The 20,421-nt window shown below is 34.1% G+C and overlaps 1 long non-coding RNA gene across 1 annotated transcript in view; it reads left to right on the plus strand.

The window, feature by feature from the left end:
* LOC148946482 (uncharacterized) overlaps nt 1-9,038 on the plus strand; it is a 75,897-nt gene extending 66,859 nt beyond the window's left edge. The window contains exon 6 of the long non-coding RNA XR_016142563.1: nt 8,818-9,038. This is a non-coding gene — a long non-coding RNA (uncharacterized LOC148946482). The remainder of the gene's footprint in view (nt 1-8,817) is intronic.
* Nucleotides 9,039-20,421: the final 11,383 nt, after the last annotated feature.

Raw genomic sequence — 20,421 nt, forward strand, 5'->3', positions numbered from 1 at the left:
TGAATTCAAACTTTAAAAAGAAATTCAGTTTCTTTTTTAAATTATTTGAAAAAAATTACGTTTTCTAAAGAGTTAAAGAGGCTGAGTTACAAGGAGCAATAATAAGTAATAAACTGTACAAAAACGTGCAGAAATTATTTGAAAAAAACTACGTTTTCTAAAGAGTTAAAGAGGCTGAGTTACACGGTCGAACCTTAAAACGTACAGGGATTAGGAGGCACAGTTGGGGGCTGCCGCCCCCCAAATCCCCCGCTTTCGCAGCCTTTAAATAAAAAAAAAGTTTTTTAAACTGAAAGTAAGGAGTGACATTAAATCTTAAAACGAACAGAAATTATTCCGTATATGAAAGAGGTTGTGCCCTCCTCAACGCCTCGCTCTTTACGCTAAAGTTTGACTTTCTCACAACTCTTTTTTTAAACAATAAAAACTTTAGCGTAAAGAGCGAGGCGTTGAGGAGGGCACAGCCTCTTTCATATACGGAATAATTTCTGTTCGTTTTAAGATTTAATGTCGCTCCTTACTTTCAGTTTAAAAAACTTTTTTTTTATTTAAAGGCTGCGAAAGCGGGGGTTTGGGGGCGGCAGCCCCCCAACTGTGCCTCCTAATCCCTGTACGTTTTAAGGTTCGACCTTGTAACTCAGCCTCTTTAACTCTTTAGAAAACGTAGTTTTTTTCAAAAAATATTTTAAAAAACCAATAGACATTAACACAGAACTGGTCACAAAAAGACCTTTGAGGTTAGCTTCCAAAAAAGGTGGATTAGCAATAAGAGTGTGTTTTTAATTTATTTTTCATTCATTTCATTGAATCGCCTTGTTTTTACCTTACTTTTTATCAGCCCTGGTTGAACTTCGCTGAAATAATGATGCTAGGACTGTTTTGAAAAAATTTCCACTTTTTTGGTTTTATTGGTCGCATGTTGTTGTGAGTCTTTTTTTTATATATTTTTGTCTTGCTGAGGACGGCCCTTGGACAGAGGGCCGAAATATAAATAGAAAGCATTTACAATAGAATACATGATGGAAAACATTTACAAAACAATACAGGATAATTCCTGTTCATTTCAAGTGTTATATTCTCTTCTCGTCGGAAAAAAGTATTAATTTTAATTGAAAATTGAACCTACTATTTTTCTCAGTTTCAAATGAAAACTGTTATGGGAATATACATAACCTTGCAAATATCTTTTAAATGACAAGCCTTTTGTAGATGGCGGGATCTTTGAAGTGCATCTTAACTTTTGGCAAGCATCATTATAAAACTTCATTTTAATAGGTTTAAGTCTCATACATATTTATAAATATATAACGATTCTATTTGTTGTTCTGATTTCATCACTCTAAAAACATGGATTTCTTGTGGATAAGTTTGAATCGGTATTAAATGGTCTGTGAACCACAAAATTAAATTCAAGTATACATAAAAATGCATAATTGTTATCTATTCATCCGTTCTTGTTGGCCAGCTAAATAAACTACAACATTAACTCATTATCTTATTGTATAAAATAAATAATAATACATTTACAAAACAATACAGGATAACTCCTTTTCATTTCTAATGTTATTTTATCTTCTCGCAAAAAAAAAAAAAAAAAAAAAAAAAAAAAAAAAAAAACACTTCTGGGTAGGATTTTAAATTGAAAAACGAACGTGTTTTTTTTTTCAGGGGCCAATTATAACTGTTATGGGAATGTATTTCACCTTGCACGGATCTTTTAAGTGTTTTTGTGTTTTATAGATGGTAGGATCTATGAAATGTGTCCTTAACTTTTGGCAAGCATCATTATAAAACTTAATTTTAATAGGTTTAAGTCTCATACATATCAGCTGCAGCAGCAGCTGCAACCTAGTAAAGAGTGAACCACGGGCGTTTTCTAACAAAAGTTAAAAAACGCGTTTCGAAAAAAAACTGCCTAGCGAAAAAAAAATTGCCATCTGCCACTAATTCAGGATTGGTGACTAGCATTTCGGTTCGTATCAAAAATAAAAGTTTATTCGGAAATCAAGAAATTTATGGTCATTTCGAAAAAAAGTCTGAACCCCTCGAAAATGGCGTCAGATAAAAATGAAAAGTGTTTCATTGGAATCAGCATAGTTGAAAACATTATTCAGGGAATTTACAGTCCCCAACCTTGAAAAACAATAAAAATCACTTTTTTGTATGGGTAGCACTTATCTGTCTCTTTTCTTTTTTTTTCAGGTCTATCGGTTTCCCAGAACATCATTTTGAGATGCTTAATAGCATATCATGAAATTTTTAAAGGGGTAGGGTTAGCGGGCTACAAAAACATCGTAGACAGATGTTCAGTAACTAACATAAAAGTTATTTCTCATACCTACGTTTTATATATAAATTCCACCACCTGCAACTACCAAATGGCACTATTGATGCCATGTCTCAAGTGGAAAAGCTAGGGGCTAGTGGGCTGCCAGAACTTCTTAGAGAGATGTTTAATGGCTGATTTGAAAGCTTTTTCTCATATCTATATGCTTTTAATCAGTTTTGCCATCCGTAACTGCCAAATAGCACAAAAACGGCACCTTTTGTGTCACTTCTTAAGTTGAAAAGCTTCGAAGTATAAAACGATACCACTGTAATAATTATGGTCCAAAACCCTTAACTAGAGATTTACAAGGGACCCTTCCCGTATACTCCCCCTCCCAGCCCCCTTAGCAAAGTCTCATTAGTCCCTTGGGAGAATTTACTATAAAGTCTTTAACACGGTCAGAATCAAAAGTCAAAAATCATGTTTGGGAAAAAACTGCCATCTGACTCTGATTGAGGAATGATAACTTATTTTGGTTCGTCTTAATAGTAAAAGCTTATTGCGAGAAGAAATTTATGATGATTTTGAAAAGCCTGGAACCCTTCGAAAATGGCGTCTGATCAAAATGTAAAGTGTTTCCTTTTTCCTTGTTGTTGCACTGATGTCTCCCCTTTTTTTTTCTTTTTTTCTTTTTTCTAGCAGGGCTAGGTGACCAGAACATCATAGAGAGATGTATAATAGCTCATTTGAACGGAAATTAAATTTGCTAGTGTCCTTTTTAAGTGACTATTGGTGTAGTAAGGTACGGGTGTCACCACTTATTGGTGCAAAAATGGGGCTATACCACAAGTGGTGCTAAAACCAATAAGTGGTGACACCCGTACCTTACCACACCAATACTGGGGGCAGTGTGGCTTACCGGTGGAACTCCAACAGTGACTAAAAAGATTAGAGGGCAACTACCCCCCCCCCTTGAAGGTCCCCAGCTGGGGGGCAAATGAGGTCTGGGGAAAAAACTTGTGTCTTGAGGGGGCAGTTGCCTCCCCCTGCCCCATATCAGATTACGCCCCTTTCTACGTCCTTCCTATAAATTCCACCATCGGCAATTAGCTTAAAAAATCACAGAAAATTGGTAGCATTAGTATATGACCTCTTGAAAGAAAAATTACTGGTACTTATGTATTATACCAAACACACTCAAGAAGTGCATTTACCAAGTTAGGTTAACCATAATGAAAAATGCCATTACATGATGAAAATATAATACTTTAGTTTGTATAATTTAAAAATTTGGGCTAAATATTTGCACATTAAGGAGGGGGGGGGGGTAAAATAAATCTCAGAAAGGGTTAAATACCTAATTCAATCTAACCTTACCCCCATCCCCCTAATGTGCAAATATATAGCCTAAATTATACAAGTCCAATGCATTCTGTGGCCCGTCATTTATCATTGTGGCTCATAAATCGGTTTGCTCGGATCGTAGATTCTGCAATTTTCTCGACTGTTTGGTATCATGGTTGCAGCCGTAGCTGCAACCTAGTAAAGAGCGAACCACTGCCCATTGTAACTAAAAGTTAAAAAACGCGTTTGAAAAAAACTGCCTAGTGAAAAAATTGCCAACTGACACTGATTAAAGAATGGTAACGGGGTTAATGTCCATTAACGGAGCTAATGTCCAAGAGAATGTTCATTTTCGATGCGCAGTACGCCAAGGATGCGCGTTATCCCCTTATGTTTTTAAGCTTTGTATTGCTAGAGTGCTCTCTAAGATGCTTGCTTTCTTGGTTTAACTGATGTATCGTATATTGCTTACGCGGATGACATCCTACTTATTAGTAGGAGCAAATTTTCTTTGTCTAAAATGGTGGATATTGTGAGAAAAGGTTTGTTAGATATTGGACTTGATTTAAATGTTGAAAAGTGCGAGTATCTTTATTTGAACGGTAATGTTATGAATTCTCCTTTGAATTGTAATTATTCTTCTATACTTTCAGTTGATAGCCTACGTTGGCTTGGTATAACTCTTTGTAATAATATATTTTGTTTTTGTCAGTCAGCTGTTAGGGACGCATGTACCAAGACTATATGTGGGTATTCCCAGATTGTTGCAAATCGGTCGTAATACAATCGCAAAGCTTTAGTGTCGCTGTATTCTGTTTTCTGTGACCAAGCTATTTTTTACCTTTCAGGTATTTACATTCTGCTTAGGAAGAATGACCTATCTAAGTTGAGGAAATGCTAATATCGGTATTGCCAATTTTTGTTGTATCGTCTGTTGTCATTTAGTAATCGCCGTATTATCAAAAAGTATAATGCACGTGATATAAGTGAAAAACTTTGTGATTTACATATTAAACTGTCTGTAAATGCCTATGAAAAACTGTCTCCCCACCATGGTCTCATTTGTTTGTTTTGCTGAATTTTCTTTTTATTCGTTTATCGTAATTTAAGTACTGTGTGTGTTTATTTTTTCTTTCACTTTTCTCTTTACTCTACTATTTTCACATTGTTGGTACAGTGGGTTATAAATAAATTATTATTATTATTAACTATTATTTCGGTTTGTCTTAAAAGTAAAAGTTTATTGCAAAAATAAATTCATGGTGATTTCGAAAATAGGCCTGAAACCCCTCCACAATGGCGTCAGATCAAAATGAAAAGTGCAATATTGGAATCAGAATTGTCGAAAACCATATACAGGGAAATAACAGTCCCCCACCTTGAACAACAAGGAAAATCGCTTTTTTTGCATCGGTAGCACTGATGTGTCTCCCTTTTTTTTCTCCAGGCCTAGCGGGTCACCAGAACATCATAGAGAGATGCTTAAAAACTCATTCAAAAGCTATTTATTACACCTACGTGTTTTTTATAAACTCCGCCATCTGCAAGTGCCACATGGCACTAAAATGGCAGTTCCTGCCATTTCTCAAGTGGTATAACTAGTAGGCTACTATAACATTTTAGACATATTTTTTTGAGCTCGTATGAAAGACATTGCTAATATCTACGTTCCTTCTATAAATTCCCTCATATACAATGTCCAAATTGTACTACAAATGGCACTTTTTGTGCCATGTCTCAAGTAGAAATGCTAAGGCTATTGGGCTAGCAGAAATTATAAGAGTTTTGTTGAATGTCTGATTTGAAAGTTATTGCTCATATCCACATGCTTTTATTTTCAATTTAACCATTAGTAAGTGTGATATAGCACTGAAAACAACACTTTTGGTGCCACTTCATAAGTGTAAAAGCTCTGAAGTACAAAACAGTTACTATTGTGATGGTTATGTTCCTTCCCTTAACTGGTGGTTTACAAGAACCTTTCCCGCATCCTCCCCCTCCCAACCCCCTTAGTAAGTTTCATAAATCGCCTGCTCACCACTAAGCTTCTGAAACATTAGCATAATACCACACCATCGTAGATAGATGTTTAATGGCTCAATTATAAGCTACTGCTTATATTTACTAGATTTTTACAAATTCTACCGTCTATTAGATTTCACAGATTTCAATATGAAGTAATTTCTTGGGAGAATTTGCAATGAACTCTTTGTCATGGTTGAAGCATTAGCTGCAACCTAGTAAAGAGCGAATCACAGTCCATAGTGACTAAAAGTTACAAAGCTTTAAAACGGTCTTTTTTTCTTCTTTTTTTTTCCAGGCCTAGCGGGTTACTTGAACATCATAGAGATGTGCTTAAGAGCTCATTCAAAAGCAATTTCTCATATGTACGTGGTTTATATAAATTCCACCATCTGCAAGTTCCATATGGCACGACAAAGGGTAATATGGCATTTCTCAAGGAGGGGGGCTAGCGGGCAATCAGAACATCGTAGATAGATTTTTGATAGCTCATATAAAAAAATACTGGTCATATTTACGTTCTTCCTATAAATTCCACCATCTGCAAGTTTCAAATGGTACTAACAACGGCACTTTTTGTGCCGTGTCTCAAGGGGAAAAGATGGGGCTAGTATCTACCAGAACTTCTTAGAGCGATGCTTAATGGCTAATTTGAAAACCTTTGCTCATATTTACATGCTTTTTTCAATTTTACAATTCGTAAGTGAGATATAGTACTGAAAATAACACTTTTGGTGTCACTTCTTAAATGGAAAATCTAGAAAGTATAAAACAGTATAATTGTAATAATTATGATCCAAAATCCTTAACTCGAGGTTTGCAAGAACACTTCCCACAGTTTCCTCCTCCAGGACCCCTTAATAAGCTACGCAATTGAAGTCCTACATAAACCAATATATTAATTTAGATTATTAGAGGCGTGGTTCTCTTAGTACAGCGCTGGACTTCCAATTAGATTATCATGCGTTCGATTCCTACTTGGATTTTTTTTTTCAATCATGGTTTTTCCCTTCTTATCATTACTTTTTAGATAATCCACTCTTTTTGCAAGTGTGATGCACTCATTTTTCAGATTATCCCAGGAAGACTCATTTTAATGCTATTACTCATATCTACTTGCTTTTTATCGATTTTACCATCCATAGGTGTCATATAGCACTTAAAAACGGCACTTATGGTTCCACTTCTTAAGTGGAAGAGTTTGGAAGGATAAGACGGTACTATTGCAACAATCTTGGTCCAAATCACTTAGCTGGAGGTTTGTAAGAACCCCTCACATAGACTCCCCCTCCAGACCCTCTTAGTAAGTTTTATAAATCTTCTACTCATCTTAAAATAAAATATTATTTCGAAAACAAATTAACTAAAACTAAAAACTTTTCAACTAAAAATCTACCAAAAATTAATCTTGAATGATAAGCAGTTTTGAATTAAACCTACAAATTTCACTCTGCAATGAAGCCTGTGTGCTAGTTCTAATTGCGGTAATTGAGGGGAAGGGACGTCCTTGCCCCCTTTTTTTGCTCTGCCTAGGTTTTGAAAAACACCTTTTTTTGGTTAATTTCATTTGAAAAGGCACTTTTTTCATTTGAAAAAAAAAATGGGTGGCAAAACGGAAAGTGCAATTTATGGGAATGTGCTATCAAGTCAAATTGATAAAAAGTAAATAGGCATAAATATAAGCTTTTAAATGCGCCCTTAAACAGCTCCATAAGTTTTCAACTGAAACTCAGGAATGACATTAAAACTTAAAACGAACAGAAATTATTCCGTATAAATAAAAAAGATCTTAGTAGTGTTGTTTCCACATTAAATTTGAATAAAAAACGAGAAAATATTAATATAAAAAAAAACAAAGTTTTTCCAAGGGAAATGAAAGAGCGAAGTTGAAACTTAAAACGGACAAAAATTATTACTTCACAGCCTATCTAATATATATCAATGAAACTAGTACAAATAAAACAACTAATTATATATCTCTGTCTTTGTAGGATTATAGAAAACTAGCGCTTTACTGAAAACACAAAATAATATAGGAGTCTTGGTACAGTAAAAGCAAACAAATTAAAGGCACTACAGAATAAAAATATTACCAATCCCTTTTAAGATAAATAACAATTCATTTTAGTATTGTTGCTTTATTTTTTTTCTCGTTTGATTTGGCATCACTTCTGCACGATGGCTCATTTCAATGCCTGGCTGTCGTATTGGATTTAAAAAGGACATGTCATGATTAGGTTGTAGACAAGTTCGAAGTAAAGCCATTTTGATAGCATTAGGATTAGGACAGCTTTAGAATTTGTATCATAGCTCGAAATTCACTGTTGTATAGAGACAAATAGACGCATTTTCAGAGTTCCTACTTGTCTTATCTGATCTTCATTTCAAGTAATACTGAAACATATTTCTTACAATTGAAGAAATTTCCAAAAGAGCGTTTCAATCTTAAAATTCAAATAATTAGATACATTTTAAAGTTATTAAAATAGTCTACTTTTTGGTTTTGCTCTTAAGATTCTTCCTCAAGGATTCAAGAAACGATGCCATTTATGTTTGTTTTATAAGCGATAATTAGTTGTCATGGTTAGGGGGAGGGGCATTTAGACAGAGAAAGGAAATTTCCACATAGAAGTAAGAAGACTAGAAATGTGCCACATTTGATGCCTAATAAAGAAAAAAATTGAGAAAAAGAACAAGTCAATTTTTTCCCTAAAAAAAATAAGAAAAAAACTAAAGACAAAAAGGTTGTGGTTTATCACAGGAGAATATGGCGAGCTTCGGATGAACTTTTAAAGTTCAATCTGGAAAGAATTCAAAACAAAAAGGGTGCTTTCAAAATAAAAATAGAGTTAGTGTGAAATTCACAAGTTTGAATAACATAACCAATGCCGTATGCAGAAGGGCTGAGGGGTCTGACCCTCTTGAAAGTTTTTTCCGACTCTTAAGAATGTAACAAAAATACATTTAAAATTTTTTCTATACCACCCCCCCCCCACAAAAAAAAAATTCTGGAAACAGCCCTGCATCTAACTAATACATTTTAAGTCCTACATCTTAAGTATTTTTTTTATTTTAATAAAGGATTGTTTTTTTTAAGGGTTTTATTGCTTAAAATCTTCCTGGAAGAAATCCTACTTTTACGCCTTCAAGCTGTTGATAATGGCTCTTTTTCGGTCTTTCAGATCAAATTGTGGCTGACAAAATAAACTCTGTAGACATGATCGATTATATAGAAATTAGAAAAGCTCGACGTTAAGAAGTATTCAAGGCAAGAAAGGTAAATTTGGCATGCAAGTTGCCCTCCGCACCGGGCTTTGCAGTGAATTATATTTGACTTTTATCCAGTTAAGATAGATTATTATTTAATGCTAAGAACTGCATAATGCCAAAAAATTAAGCAAAAAAAGGGTTTTAATTACAACATAGCAGAGAACAAAAAAAGAACAACACTAATTAAAAAAAAACCCTGAATAATTCAGCCCCACGTCCGGGAAGTAGACTCAACGTGGACACGTCCGGGACTTACACAACGGAAAACACCGATTTTTTTTTTTTTTTTATAACACACAAAAAACGACAACTAAACACACAAAAAGAAAAATAACCCAGAACAACTCACATTATAAACAATTTTCCAGCACTGATGTTACAACATAAGAATAAAACCAAAGCGAATGTCTATAGTGAAACATGGTTCACTCTCCTCTCAACATTCAGTGTATAAATGAGAATCTTTCAAAACCGAAGACTATATTTACTTGAACAAACAAAAAAAGGTCGCCAAAACCCAGGTCCATCACCCCTAAACTAAATCTCACAGGCTTATAAACAAATTCATGAATTATAAATTAAGTGGAGTTTTCGTTTGCTGGTTTAGCTGCAGTCTATTGGTTTTTCCAGCGTCTCATTCTGACTTTTGTTCGTAAGGTTTTCCATTGAGTAAGGCTCCCGGAAGTGGGGCTGAAATATTCGGAATATTTTTTTAAAAATTAAAATGCTGTTTGTTTTTATTTTTTTTTTACTGCTTTGTTGAAATTAAAACCTGTGTTTTTTCGTAAATAGAAAAGCAGTGTGGTCCTAAAAATTATTTGCATAATTCCATGTAACAATACTGATGATCAAATATTTTTCCGATTGTTTGCCTCATGTCCTCAAATTTGAGTGATTTTAACAAATTCTTGAATGAGTACAAAATCTTATTCTTGAAAATAGTTTCCCAATTATTTCGGGACTGACATGCGGGCCTGTCTCAGATACCTTGACTGGTCTACGCTGTTTTTCTTGTGACTTTGAAGAAATATTAATATTGTTCTAACTATGAAACGGTTTCACTTAGCAGATACTAAGTTAAAAAAGCAATAAAAAGCGGAAACTGATAATAGTAATTACGGTAATGTAGTCAAGCTTAATTTCAACAAATCATCTGGTGTTTTTGTCTCGTAATCTTTCTTCTAAAATGACTTCAGAAGGTATGTCAAGAGCGCTGGAAGGGAGAAACGACTTATCCCAATGTCAGGGCTTATGTAAGTCGTTCTTTCAGGACTATATAATCTGAGTATACTATTTTCCAGACAAAAACATCAAGGTGTTTTGGAAATAAAATACATACATGCATTGAAACACAATTACTGCTCATTGAAAGGTTAAAGATGTATTCTTGAATAATTATCATTATCATCTTTATTTTTCAAATCTGTGTTTCTATTCTGTCATAATTATTAGTCTATTGTACCATTTTTGGCTGATTATTTATGTTGTGTAGTTTCTATTATTTCTGAATATCATATCATTGATACAAATTTGAACTTTTCAGTCTTGAAATCTCACACCCTCACTGTTCTAAGTTGCCCAAACTAACTGGGTATCAGTAAAAGCAGCAGTTCTTTTCCTATTAGGATTCAAGAAGCTTTATTACGTGACAATAAACCATAAGCAAAACTTATTTCTGTCTCTCTCTCTCTTTCTTTACAAAAAGAGAAGAGGTAAAAATGGAGTAAAGAGAGAAGCTTTGAATAGATTTGGATGGAAGAAGAGTGTTCGCATCTGAGTTGGTCGTTCGTAGTCTGGTAATAGAGTGAGTTTTGGGTAGTTGTAGTAGAAGTATTAGTTTATTATTAAAGCCTTTATTTCTTTTGATCTTGATTGATAATTGATTTATGTATACATTTTTGCAATTAATACTATGAAAATATTTGGATCTGTGTATTTCATGAACCTAAATCTTCAATATAATGTAAAGATACAATAAAAGTTAGAACGATGTTGGGATTCAGTAATCCAAACAATTCTTACGCTAAAATAACAAGAGAATATCATAAAATTAATATTGAATAGAATTTCATTAAAGTAATACAAAATTTTATTTACTGTAAAAGTCAGCTTACTGATCGTGTCCCAGCTTAGAGAAAAAAGAAATAAGGAAAGAGAAACAACAAAAGTACGAAGAACAAAAGGGAAATCTTTTTGTAAGACAGTGAAGATAATTTGAATGAATATTTCGGCCATATGTCCAAGGGCCGTCCTCACAAAGACAAAAATATATAAAAGAAGAAAGACTTACAACAACGTGTGGCCAATAAAACCAAAAAAGTGGAAATTTTTTCAAAACTTTGGAAATGCTCAATACACAAATTTAATTAAAGATGATCTTACAAAATATTTTAAAAAACTGATAGACATTAACACAGGACTGGTCACAAAAAGACCTTTGAGATTAGCTGCCAAAAAGGCTGGATTAGCAATAAGAACGTGTTTTTAAATTATTTTTCTTTCATCTCATTAAATCGCCTTGTTTTACCTTACTTTTTATCAGTCCTGATTGAACTTCGCTGAAGTAATGACGCTAGGACTGTTTTGAAAAAATTTCCACTTTTTTGGTTTTATTGGTCGCATGTTGTTGTGAGTCTTTTTTATATATATATATTTTTGTCTTGCTGAGGACGGCCCTTGGACATAGGGCCGAAATATTCATTGAAATTATCTCCACTGTCTTACAAAAAGATTTCCCTTTTGTTCTTCGTACTTTTGTTGTTTGTTATGGAAAGGCAGTGTGGTCTTCGTCGCTATTTTTTAAGGAAAGAGAACCTAAACAAAGCCACAAACAGTTATTCTTACACTATCCCGATGACTTTTGTCCCAATGCAAATTGTCTTCACAAGATAAGAGCAAATAATAAATGGTTATTAATAGCACTGTCATTTAGACCGCGGTAAAGTTTTTGAATTCAACCTTGAGTCAGTTAATAAAAACACATTGATTTTCACGACATAAGTGTAAAACTACTTCTGCTATTACTAAAAACTCACTTCGACGCCAAACCGCCTGAGGCGAATCCAGCTACGCGCGCTCGTCACACGGGCTCAGTCACACTCCACACGGGTACGTCACACGTCAAGCTCAGTCACACTGGTACCCAATACAACTCGAAGACAAATCTTCTGAAAAATACCTAATAAATCATTTTCTGTATTTGGAATGCCCATTTTTAGAAACATACCTCACCATTGTTGTCAGTGCAGCTTTCAATATCCTAATTCAGGTCATCAGGCTTATCTTCCCATTTTTCCTAAATTTTTTCAACCGTAAAAACACGTCCTTGGCCTATGGTATACTACTTCTAACATGTTTACTGTATCCGCCATATTTACTAATAACACTATATAGGTAAGTTTAGCTATTCTGCTAATCGATCATCTTGTTACCCAAGATAAATTTTTCGTCTTCACTTATTTAACTTAACTCTAACAGTTTTATTGTCAAACGCTTGAAACGGTCATGCAAATCAGTGGCAGTTCTGTCACAACAAAAGATAAGGCAGTAGGCAAAAAACTCACAGCCATAGCCATCTTCATACAAGTTAGTTTTTTAATTTGAAATATCCCAAACAGAGTCATACTAAAACCTAATATATTAAAATGTACAAATTTGTTAAAAAAAGTTTAAAAGAAAATGACCAAGTTCAAATTGAAGAAAATACTTTAAAATCAACGGCAAGTAAAAATAATAATGAACTAAAAAAAAAAAAATATGTACAATTAATGGCGAGTGAAAAAAAACTATTTGCGTAACGCGTATATCGTGTTGTTAGCGGCTGAATTTTAGATTCACCTAAATGTCTCGGTAGTCGTTTGCGCGAAGGGATATGCTGAGGGGGGGGGGATTTCACGAGTCCGCGGATAAGCCAACATACCGACACTAAGCTTAAAATGTATTTCATCATGGCGTCCCGCAAGAGTTGTAAGGGAAAATTGTTTTAAAGGGGAGAAATAAAGGACTTTAGTAGATCTAGAAACTACCAGAAGAGTTCGGCATTGAATTCTTTTCATGCTGTTCTTCTTGTCCGAAGTCAGGCCGTAATACCAAACGGGAAAAGCATATTCTATCAGATGTTGTGTAAACGTAAGGAAATACGCAATAAGTACGGGGTTGGGACGCCAACCTCCCACCTTATTCCCAGCTAATGCAAATTAGTTTCACTAATGCTAATTTTCGAGCCTATTCTTGCGCACCGATCGAACAAAATATTCAAAAATCATTCATTTTCCTAACATTTTTGTCTAAAACGGTCAAATCATCAGAATAATCTAAGTCTTGGCGATTTTTACTTACCGATTTGATTTTGTCCTCTCAAATGGGCTTTGCCGTATCCATTATGACAAAATCCATTAAAATGATCTGTGTAATTGAGTATAGAGCATAATCTTGATTCAATACGAAACCTGCTAAGAACTTCGTTTCCTACCTCAAACCCATTAGCGTGTATTTATGTGGTGTACTTTATAATACTAACTTTGCCAGAGCTCCTCCATCGGCTGAATCAAACTGCTCTTAATCTGTATAGTTAAGGACCAGTTCATTATAATTAAGGGGTCTGATAACGATACTATTCTCAATTATTAATCTAGGAATAAAAACTTCGTCGACCTATCCTCCGCCCTTCCTAAACCCGACCTAAAACCATACTCTTTCTCTGTTAGAACTATCTACTGTATCTTGAAGTCTAAAAGTATCATCATAATGAGTAATTTGCTTCCTACAAAAAGCAGGCTAATTTCTCTGCAATTACTGCTCTCACTCTTTATCCCTTTCTTATAGAAGGGCCTAATTAAAGTTTTTCTGAAATTGCTTACTTCCGTTTTTTCAAAAATTACTCATAATCTTCTCTAATTTATCTCTTAATTCATCCTTATTATTTTTCAATCTTTGAATATTGTCTCTAATTCTTCTGCAAAATGAGTATTCCTTCAACTGTCACAAACAAGTGTCACAAACTATTTAATCATAATTTGATTGTTTCTTGTCACTCTATCACGGTTTAGCACAATCTTGAACTTCTGCACATCTCTCTTCAACTCGTTTCTATCACTAATTATCCCTATTTTTAACTGGGAGATGTCCAGATTGACTACTGTCTCTCAGTTTTCTACCATGCCGATACAATATTCTATTGATAATTCTGATTGGCTGTATCTTCTAGATCTGCAGCAATTCCATCCATGGTCTTCACTTCACCATCACCTCAATTCATTTTAAACGCTCTCTCTACTTTTCTTATATTCTTCTTATTTTTATATGATCAATCACACAAATACTTCTTGTACAAGGCCGGTTTCTTCTCTTATCCCTGTTTCGTCCCTAAGACTGTGTTTTAATTTTTTAGCTTAATATTACTCTATGGCTTCCAATCGCATGCTTCATAAAGTAGCAATATTTTATTATAACATTAATCAACACAATCTACTCAATGAATTTCTTATTGTCTAAGTAACTGCATATTTGATCTAGTTTGTAGAATTGCTTCAGTATTTCTGAGCTCTTCAGATTTGGCTGGAGTGATGTCTGGAAATGACCTAAAACCTCAAGGGTTAGCAATGGAGGTGACGCTCTTTGCTTTTGGGATGGAGGAGGAAGATTTCTAAGCCAGCTGGTTTCTGGAAATTTATTGATATGGCTGGCTTTCATCCAAATATTTCTTATGTGTATTATTTTCATGTTTTAATAGTTGTCGGTTTTAAGTTGTCAAAAATATGTAGAGCTCGGGTGAGGGTAAAAGGTACAAAAAAATTGTTTATGACGTTCTTCTCGTCATATATGTTAAATCAGTCTTCTTCTGATTTTGGATAGCACGAATCTATAGACCATGGTCTTAACTGAAATATCACGAGATGGATAGTCAATTGCTAATTGTGCTGACCAAAGAAATTCAATCTTTCTCCACAGCGTCTCCACTTGGATTTTTTAAGCTTTGGATACCTTCGTCTGGCTGTTTTAAGATTCATTTAAAAAGATATTTTTGAGCATTGATTGTAATTTGTTGTTGTTTTTAAGGAATCTTTCTAAAGAAACTGCCAATAAATGTGGCGAAATCGAAAATGATAACTGGTGGTTCAGTAGATTTATTTTAAGTCTAGAAAATTAAATGTTCAAGCTCCCATTTGAAGTGTTGTCCTCCAGCAATGTCTGGAATGCTTTTTTCTTGTAAATTTCGTTATTTTTTTCCACTTTTTAGATTAGGCTTTTATTTTTTTCACTTCACTCACTAAAAAGTGTATAATCTTGAAATAATTAATCGTTATGAATCTCTTCAGGTACGTCAAAGATATGTGAAGAAGAGGACAGTTTTTGTTATTGATCTTAGGATAAAATTGAAAATTAGTAGAGCTCGGGTAAGTTTTCTAATTTAGTATGCTCTTACTATTTTATTTAATTGCCTTTTTATGCTATAGTTGGGTTTTGTTGAAAAATCTGTTTTTGGAAGATTTTTCAAGATGGACAATCAAGGAGAACGATAATCTATCCTAAAGGAAAGATTGCCAGAACATCATCAAAGAAATACTTTTTTAATGCCTTCACGTTTTCCTGTTGTTTCTTCAAAATACTTACTTTAATAGCCAGGAGCATCTCCCATAAGCGAGGCTCGCACCCTCGGCCCTATATTTCTGCTAAGTAAGAAATTGGCGCCGAGCAATGATGTCATATTTTCTAAACATTATATCATAGCTGGGCTCAAATCCTTGTAGAAAAACTCTTTTTAGGGAAAACCAATAATGTTTTGTTTGAGCACAATTGGAAATTCGGATCCTACTATTTTTGGTGTTGCATCTACACTAATATCACATATTCATTTGTATTAAAGAATTCACGCATTTAACAATACATGATCTTCAGGGATTGTCTTATTACAATATCTTTCTCTTCCCTATCTTACTGGTCAATAAAAAACATTTTAATATTCACAATTTAATTTATTATACAGAATAGTCCATCAGTTGTAACTTAGACAGTCAAAATTTTTTCAGACAGTTCGTGGTAAAGAACTGTAAGTAAGGAGCAACCCGGGTCAATAGTAACTGAAACTCTAAAAAATGGAATTTTGATACTAATAGTATATAAAAATAATCGGATTTTTATGCTGATTTCATATATATAAATTTTATTTAGATTAATCTTACCCATCAAAGGTTACGAGCCTGAGAATGAAAAAAGATCACGGATGCGTTTATTTTTTTTTCAGGGTATCGACCGAGTGGTTCTAGAATTTCGTGAAAAGTCTCATTCGAACAGAAAATAAAAGTTCTAGTGCCCTTTGTAATTGACCAAAGAGATTGGAGGGCAATTAGGCCCCCTCCCCACCTTTTTTATCCCTAAAATCATCCGACTAAATTTTTAAGATAACCATTTTCTTCATCATAGTTACAGGCCCTATCACTATGCCTTTTATATAATACCCCCCCCCCCCAAAAGTCCTAGGGAAAAGGTCTAAGTTTCAAAAATTGCCCATTGTTTACGTAGAGTATTTGTTATTGGAAAGCATGCATACATTTTAGGATGGGAAGACGAATTTTCTGCTGTTTTTTTCACGGGGGAGCTTTCCATGGAGATGGAAGTTTTTCAGGGGGTGAACTTGTCAGAGTAAACTATACTCTGGGGGAATTCGACAGAATTCATATACAAAATTCTTTTATGGGTATTTCTTGCTTTCTATTTTCCGTCTTAATTTTAGTTGTTAAGGGTAATTGTCTTTTGTTCCTCCACTTCTCGCTCCTTCACCTCATCACTGATTGGAACCTTTGGGTCCATGACAACTTCCATAGATTTTTTAAACGTCTTCTTATTCCAGGGATTTCTGATAGGGTAATATAAATTGACCCTTCCATTTTCTTTCCTGGTAAATGAAATATGCAAATTTTAAATGAGATAGAGGTATAGAGAGAGAGAGAGAGAGATTTATTGTAAACAAACACACAATTTAACATAAGTTTAGCGGCCACCGCCGCTAAACTATAGCAAATTAAATATTTGAGCAACTTCAATACCTCTCTTTCTCCGCAATGAAATGGCATATGCATAGTGACTATAGACACTGATTGGAAGTAGAATATATTTGTAGGGTGTATTGTGACGCCTTTGAATCTCATCTAGAGTTAAGAAATTTGCTTGCATAATATAAGTGTGTTGGAGGTTGGACGTGCGAGGTCACCACTTTTAAAGGCAAAAATGGCGCAAAGAGTTGCTATGCCACTTATTGGAGGGGGAGATCCCTCGTCTTCCCCAAAATAGTGGGATTTCCGCGGTTACTCCAACGGTTCCGTATATACTAGCGTGATCGGATGGTCTAGGGCCACATTTAAAGCCAAAGTTTACCTATAAGATTTCTAACTATCTCTTTAGACTCGACCTAAGCTGAAAAGTTAAAAGAGTACACTGTATAAAAAAGTCTTACTGTATTCACTACACGCTGTATAAAAGAACTCAAAAACGGAACTAAAGGTAAAAATCTTACAATTAATCCATACACTTTCAGACGCGCGCTTGCGCGCGCACCTTTGACCAAAGGCGATGAATGGCTGAATCAAATCTGACTCCCAGCATCCTTTGAAGCGTTTTCAAACTCTAAATTTAGGCTGTGTGAGTCATCGCTCAATTGGCTTTTTCAACCACTCGCTAATTAGAGGATTCTTCAAACATCGTAATAAAAGTTTTCCTGGGGGTTTAGATATTCAACATAAATGAAGTTAAATTTATAAAAAGGCATTTTTCTGAAACAAAAGGGGCCAAAGGTCCCAACACAGTGGGTAAAAGACTTGAGTTTTGTCATGCTTGTATTACCCCAAACATTGCAACAGTAATTAATATACGCTAGAATAAAAGCTTTATACATCATTAGCAGTCACATAGTAAAAAAACTTATTAGCTTGGTAGAGGATAACTATTTGGCGAGAGACAACAGTGAGACCATAAAACGGATATTCTTTTTATGCATGTACTAATATCTTTGTGTGATTGATTACTATTGACAAGAATTATTCTTAGCTTATAGTTAGGTACCATGCACTATTTGAGGAAATGGTTGAACTAACGTACCACAATTGAATTTATATTTTGTAACATTTTTGAAAACTAAGTTATATACTAATGTAGATGATAAATTACTATGTTACACACTAACTTCAGGGATCGGACTTCCTCCAAAATCACCCTTTTCATTAAACTTGAACTTGGCCAAAAATTCAAACAAGAACATGGCAACATGGCCAGGGGCTTTTGCAACCAATTTTTGGAACTTGGTAACAAATTGCTGAAACAAAAAAAAATCAATTAAAAAAAAGAGCTTGTTGTAAGTTACAAATATCCCATAAGCAGACACATACACAGGATTTTTTTCTCAAGTTGGGGGGGGGAGTTAGATAATATCAGGTTATTAATTAATAAAAAATTTTCAGATTAGGAATAATAATTTTTTCTTTAAATGGGGACTGTCTGGTTAAAGAATAATCGAAAGTTTCTTGAGAAGAGGCGAAGGGAAGTATTCACTCAAATACTTCTTGTACAAGGCCGGTTTCTTCTCTTATCCCTGTTTCGTCCCTAAGACTGTGTTTTAATTTTTTAGCTTAATATTACTCTATGGCTTCCAATCGCATGCTTCATAAAGTAGCAATATTTTATTATAACATTAATCAACACAATCTACTCAATGAATTTCTTATTGTCTAAGTAACTGCATATTTGATCTAGTTTGTAGAATTGCTTCAGTATTTCTGAGCTCTTCAGATTTGGCTGGAATGATGTCTGGAAATGACCTAAAACCTCAAGAGTTAGCAATGGAGGTGACGCTCTTTGCTTTTGGGATGGAGGAGGAAGATTTCTAAGCCAGCTGGTTTCTGGAAATTTATTGATATGGCTGGCTTTCATCCAAATATTTCTTATGTGTATTATTTTCATGTTTTAATAGTTGTCGGTTTTAAGTTGTCAAAAATATGTAGAGCTCGGGTGAGGGTAAAAGGCACAAAAATTTTTTTATGACATTTTTCTCGTCATATATGTAAAATCAGACTTCTTCTGATTTTGGATAGCACGAATCTATAGACCATGGTCTTAACTGAAATATCACGAGATGGATAGTCAATTGCGAATTGTGCTGACCAAAGAAATTTACTCTTTCTCCACAGCATCTCCGCTTGAATTTTTTAAGCTTTGGATACCTTCGTGTGGTTGTTTTAAGATTCGTTTAAAAAGATATTTTTGAGCATTGATTGTTATTTTTTTGTTGTTTTTAAGGATTCTTTCTAAAGAAACTGCCAATAAATATGGCGGAATCGAAAATGATAACTGGTGGTTCAAAAGATTTATTTTAAGTCTAGAAAATTAAATGTTCAAGCTCCTATTTGAAGTGCTGTCCTCTAGCAGTGTCTGGAATGCTTTTTTTTTGTAAATTTCGTAAATTTTTTTCCAGTTTTTAAATTAGGCTTTTATTTTTTTCACTACACTCACCAACAAGTGTACAATCTTCAAATAATTAATCGTTATGAATCTCTTTTCAGCTACGTCAAAAATATGTTAAGAAGAAGACAGTTTTTGTTATTGATCTTAGGATAAAATTGAAAATTAGCAGAGCTCGGGTAAGTTTTTTAATTTAGTATACTCTTACTATTTTATTTACTTGCCTTTTCATGCTAGAGTTGGGATTTGTTTAAAAATCCTTTTTTTGGAAGATTTGTCAAGATGGACAATGAAGGAGAATGATAATCTAGCCTAAAGAAAAGATTGCCAGAATATTATTAAAGAAATACTCTTTCAATGCCTTCACGTTTTCCTGTTGTTTCTTCAAAATACTTACTTTAATAGCCAGGAGCATCTTCCATAAGTGAGGCTCGGACCCTCGGCCCCATATTTTTGCTAGGTAAGAAATTGGCGCCGAGCATTGATGTCATATTTTCTAAACATTATATCATAGCTGGGCTCAAATCCTTGTAGAAAAACTCTTTTTAGGGAAAACCAATAATGTTTTGTTTGAGCACAATTGGAAATTCGGATCTTAAAATTTTTGGTGTTGCATCTAACACTAATATGTTGCATCTACACTAATATTCATTTGTATTGTATAAGGTTAAAGAATTCACGCATTTAACAATACATAATCTTCAGGGATTGTCTTCTTACAATATCTTTCTCTTCCCTATCTTACTGGTCAATAAAAAACATTTTAATATTCATAATTTAATTTATTATACAGAATAGTCCATGAATTGTAACTTAGACTGTCAAATTTTTTTCAGACAGTTCGTGGTAAAGAACTGTAAGTAAGGAGCAACCCGGGTCAATAGTAACTGAAACTCTAAAAAATGGAATTTTGATACTAATAGTATATAAAAATAATGGGATTTCTATGCTGATTTTAAATATATAAATTTCATTTAGTTTAGTCTTACCCATCAAAGGTTACGAGCCTGAGAATGAAGAAAGATCACGGATGTGTGTTTTTTTTTTTTTCAGGGTATCGACCGAGT

The sequence above is a fragment of the Artemia sp. Qi Xiang Cuo genome, chromosome 12, assembly GCF_049724085.1.
Source record: "Artemia sp. Qi Xiang Cuo chromosome 12, ASM4972408v1, whole genome shotgun sequence".
Classification (NCBI taxonomy): Eukaryota; Metazoa; Arthropoda; class Branchiopoda; order Anostraca; family Artemiidae; genus Artemia; species Artemia sp. Qi Xiang Cuo.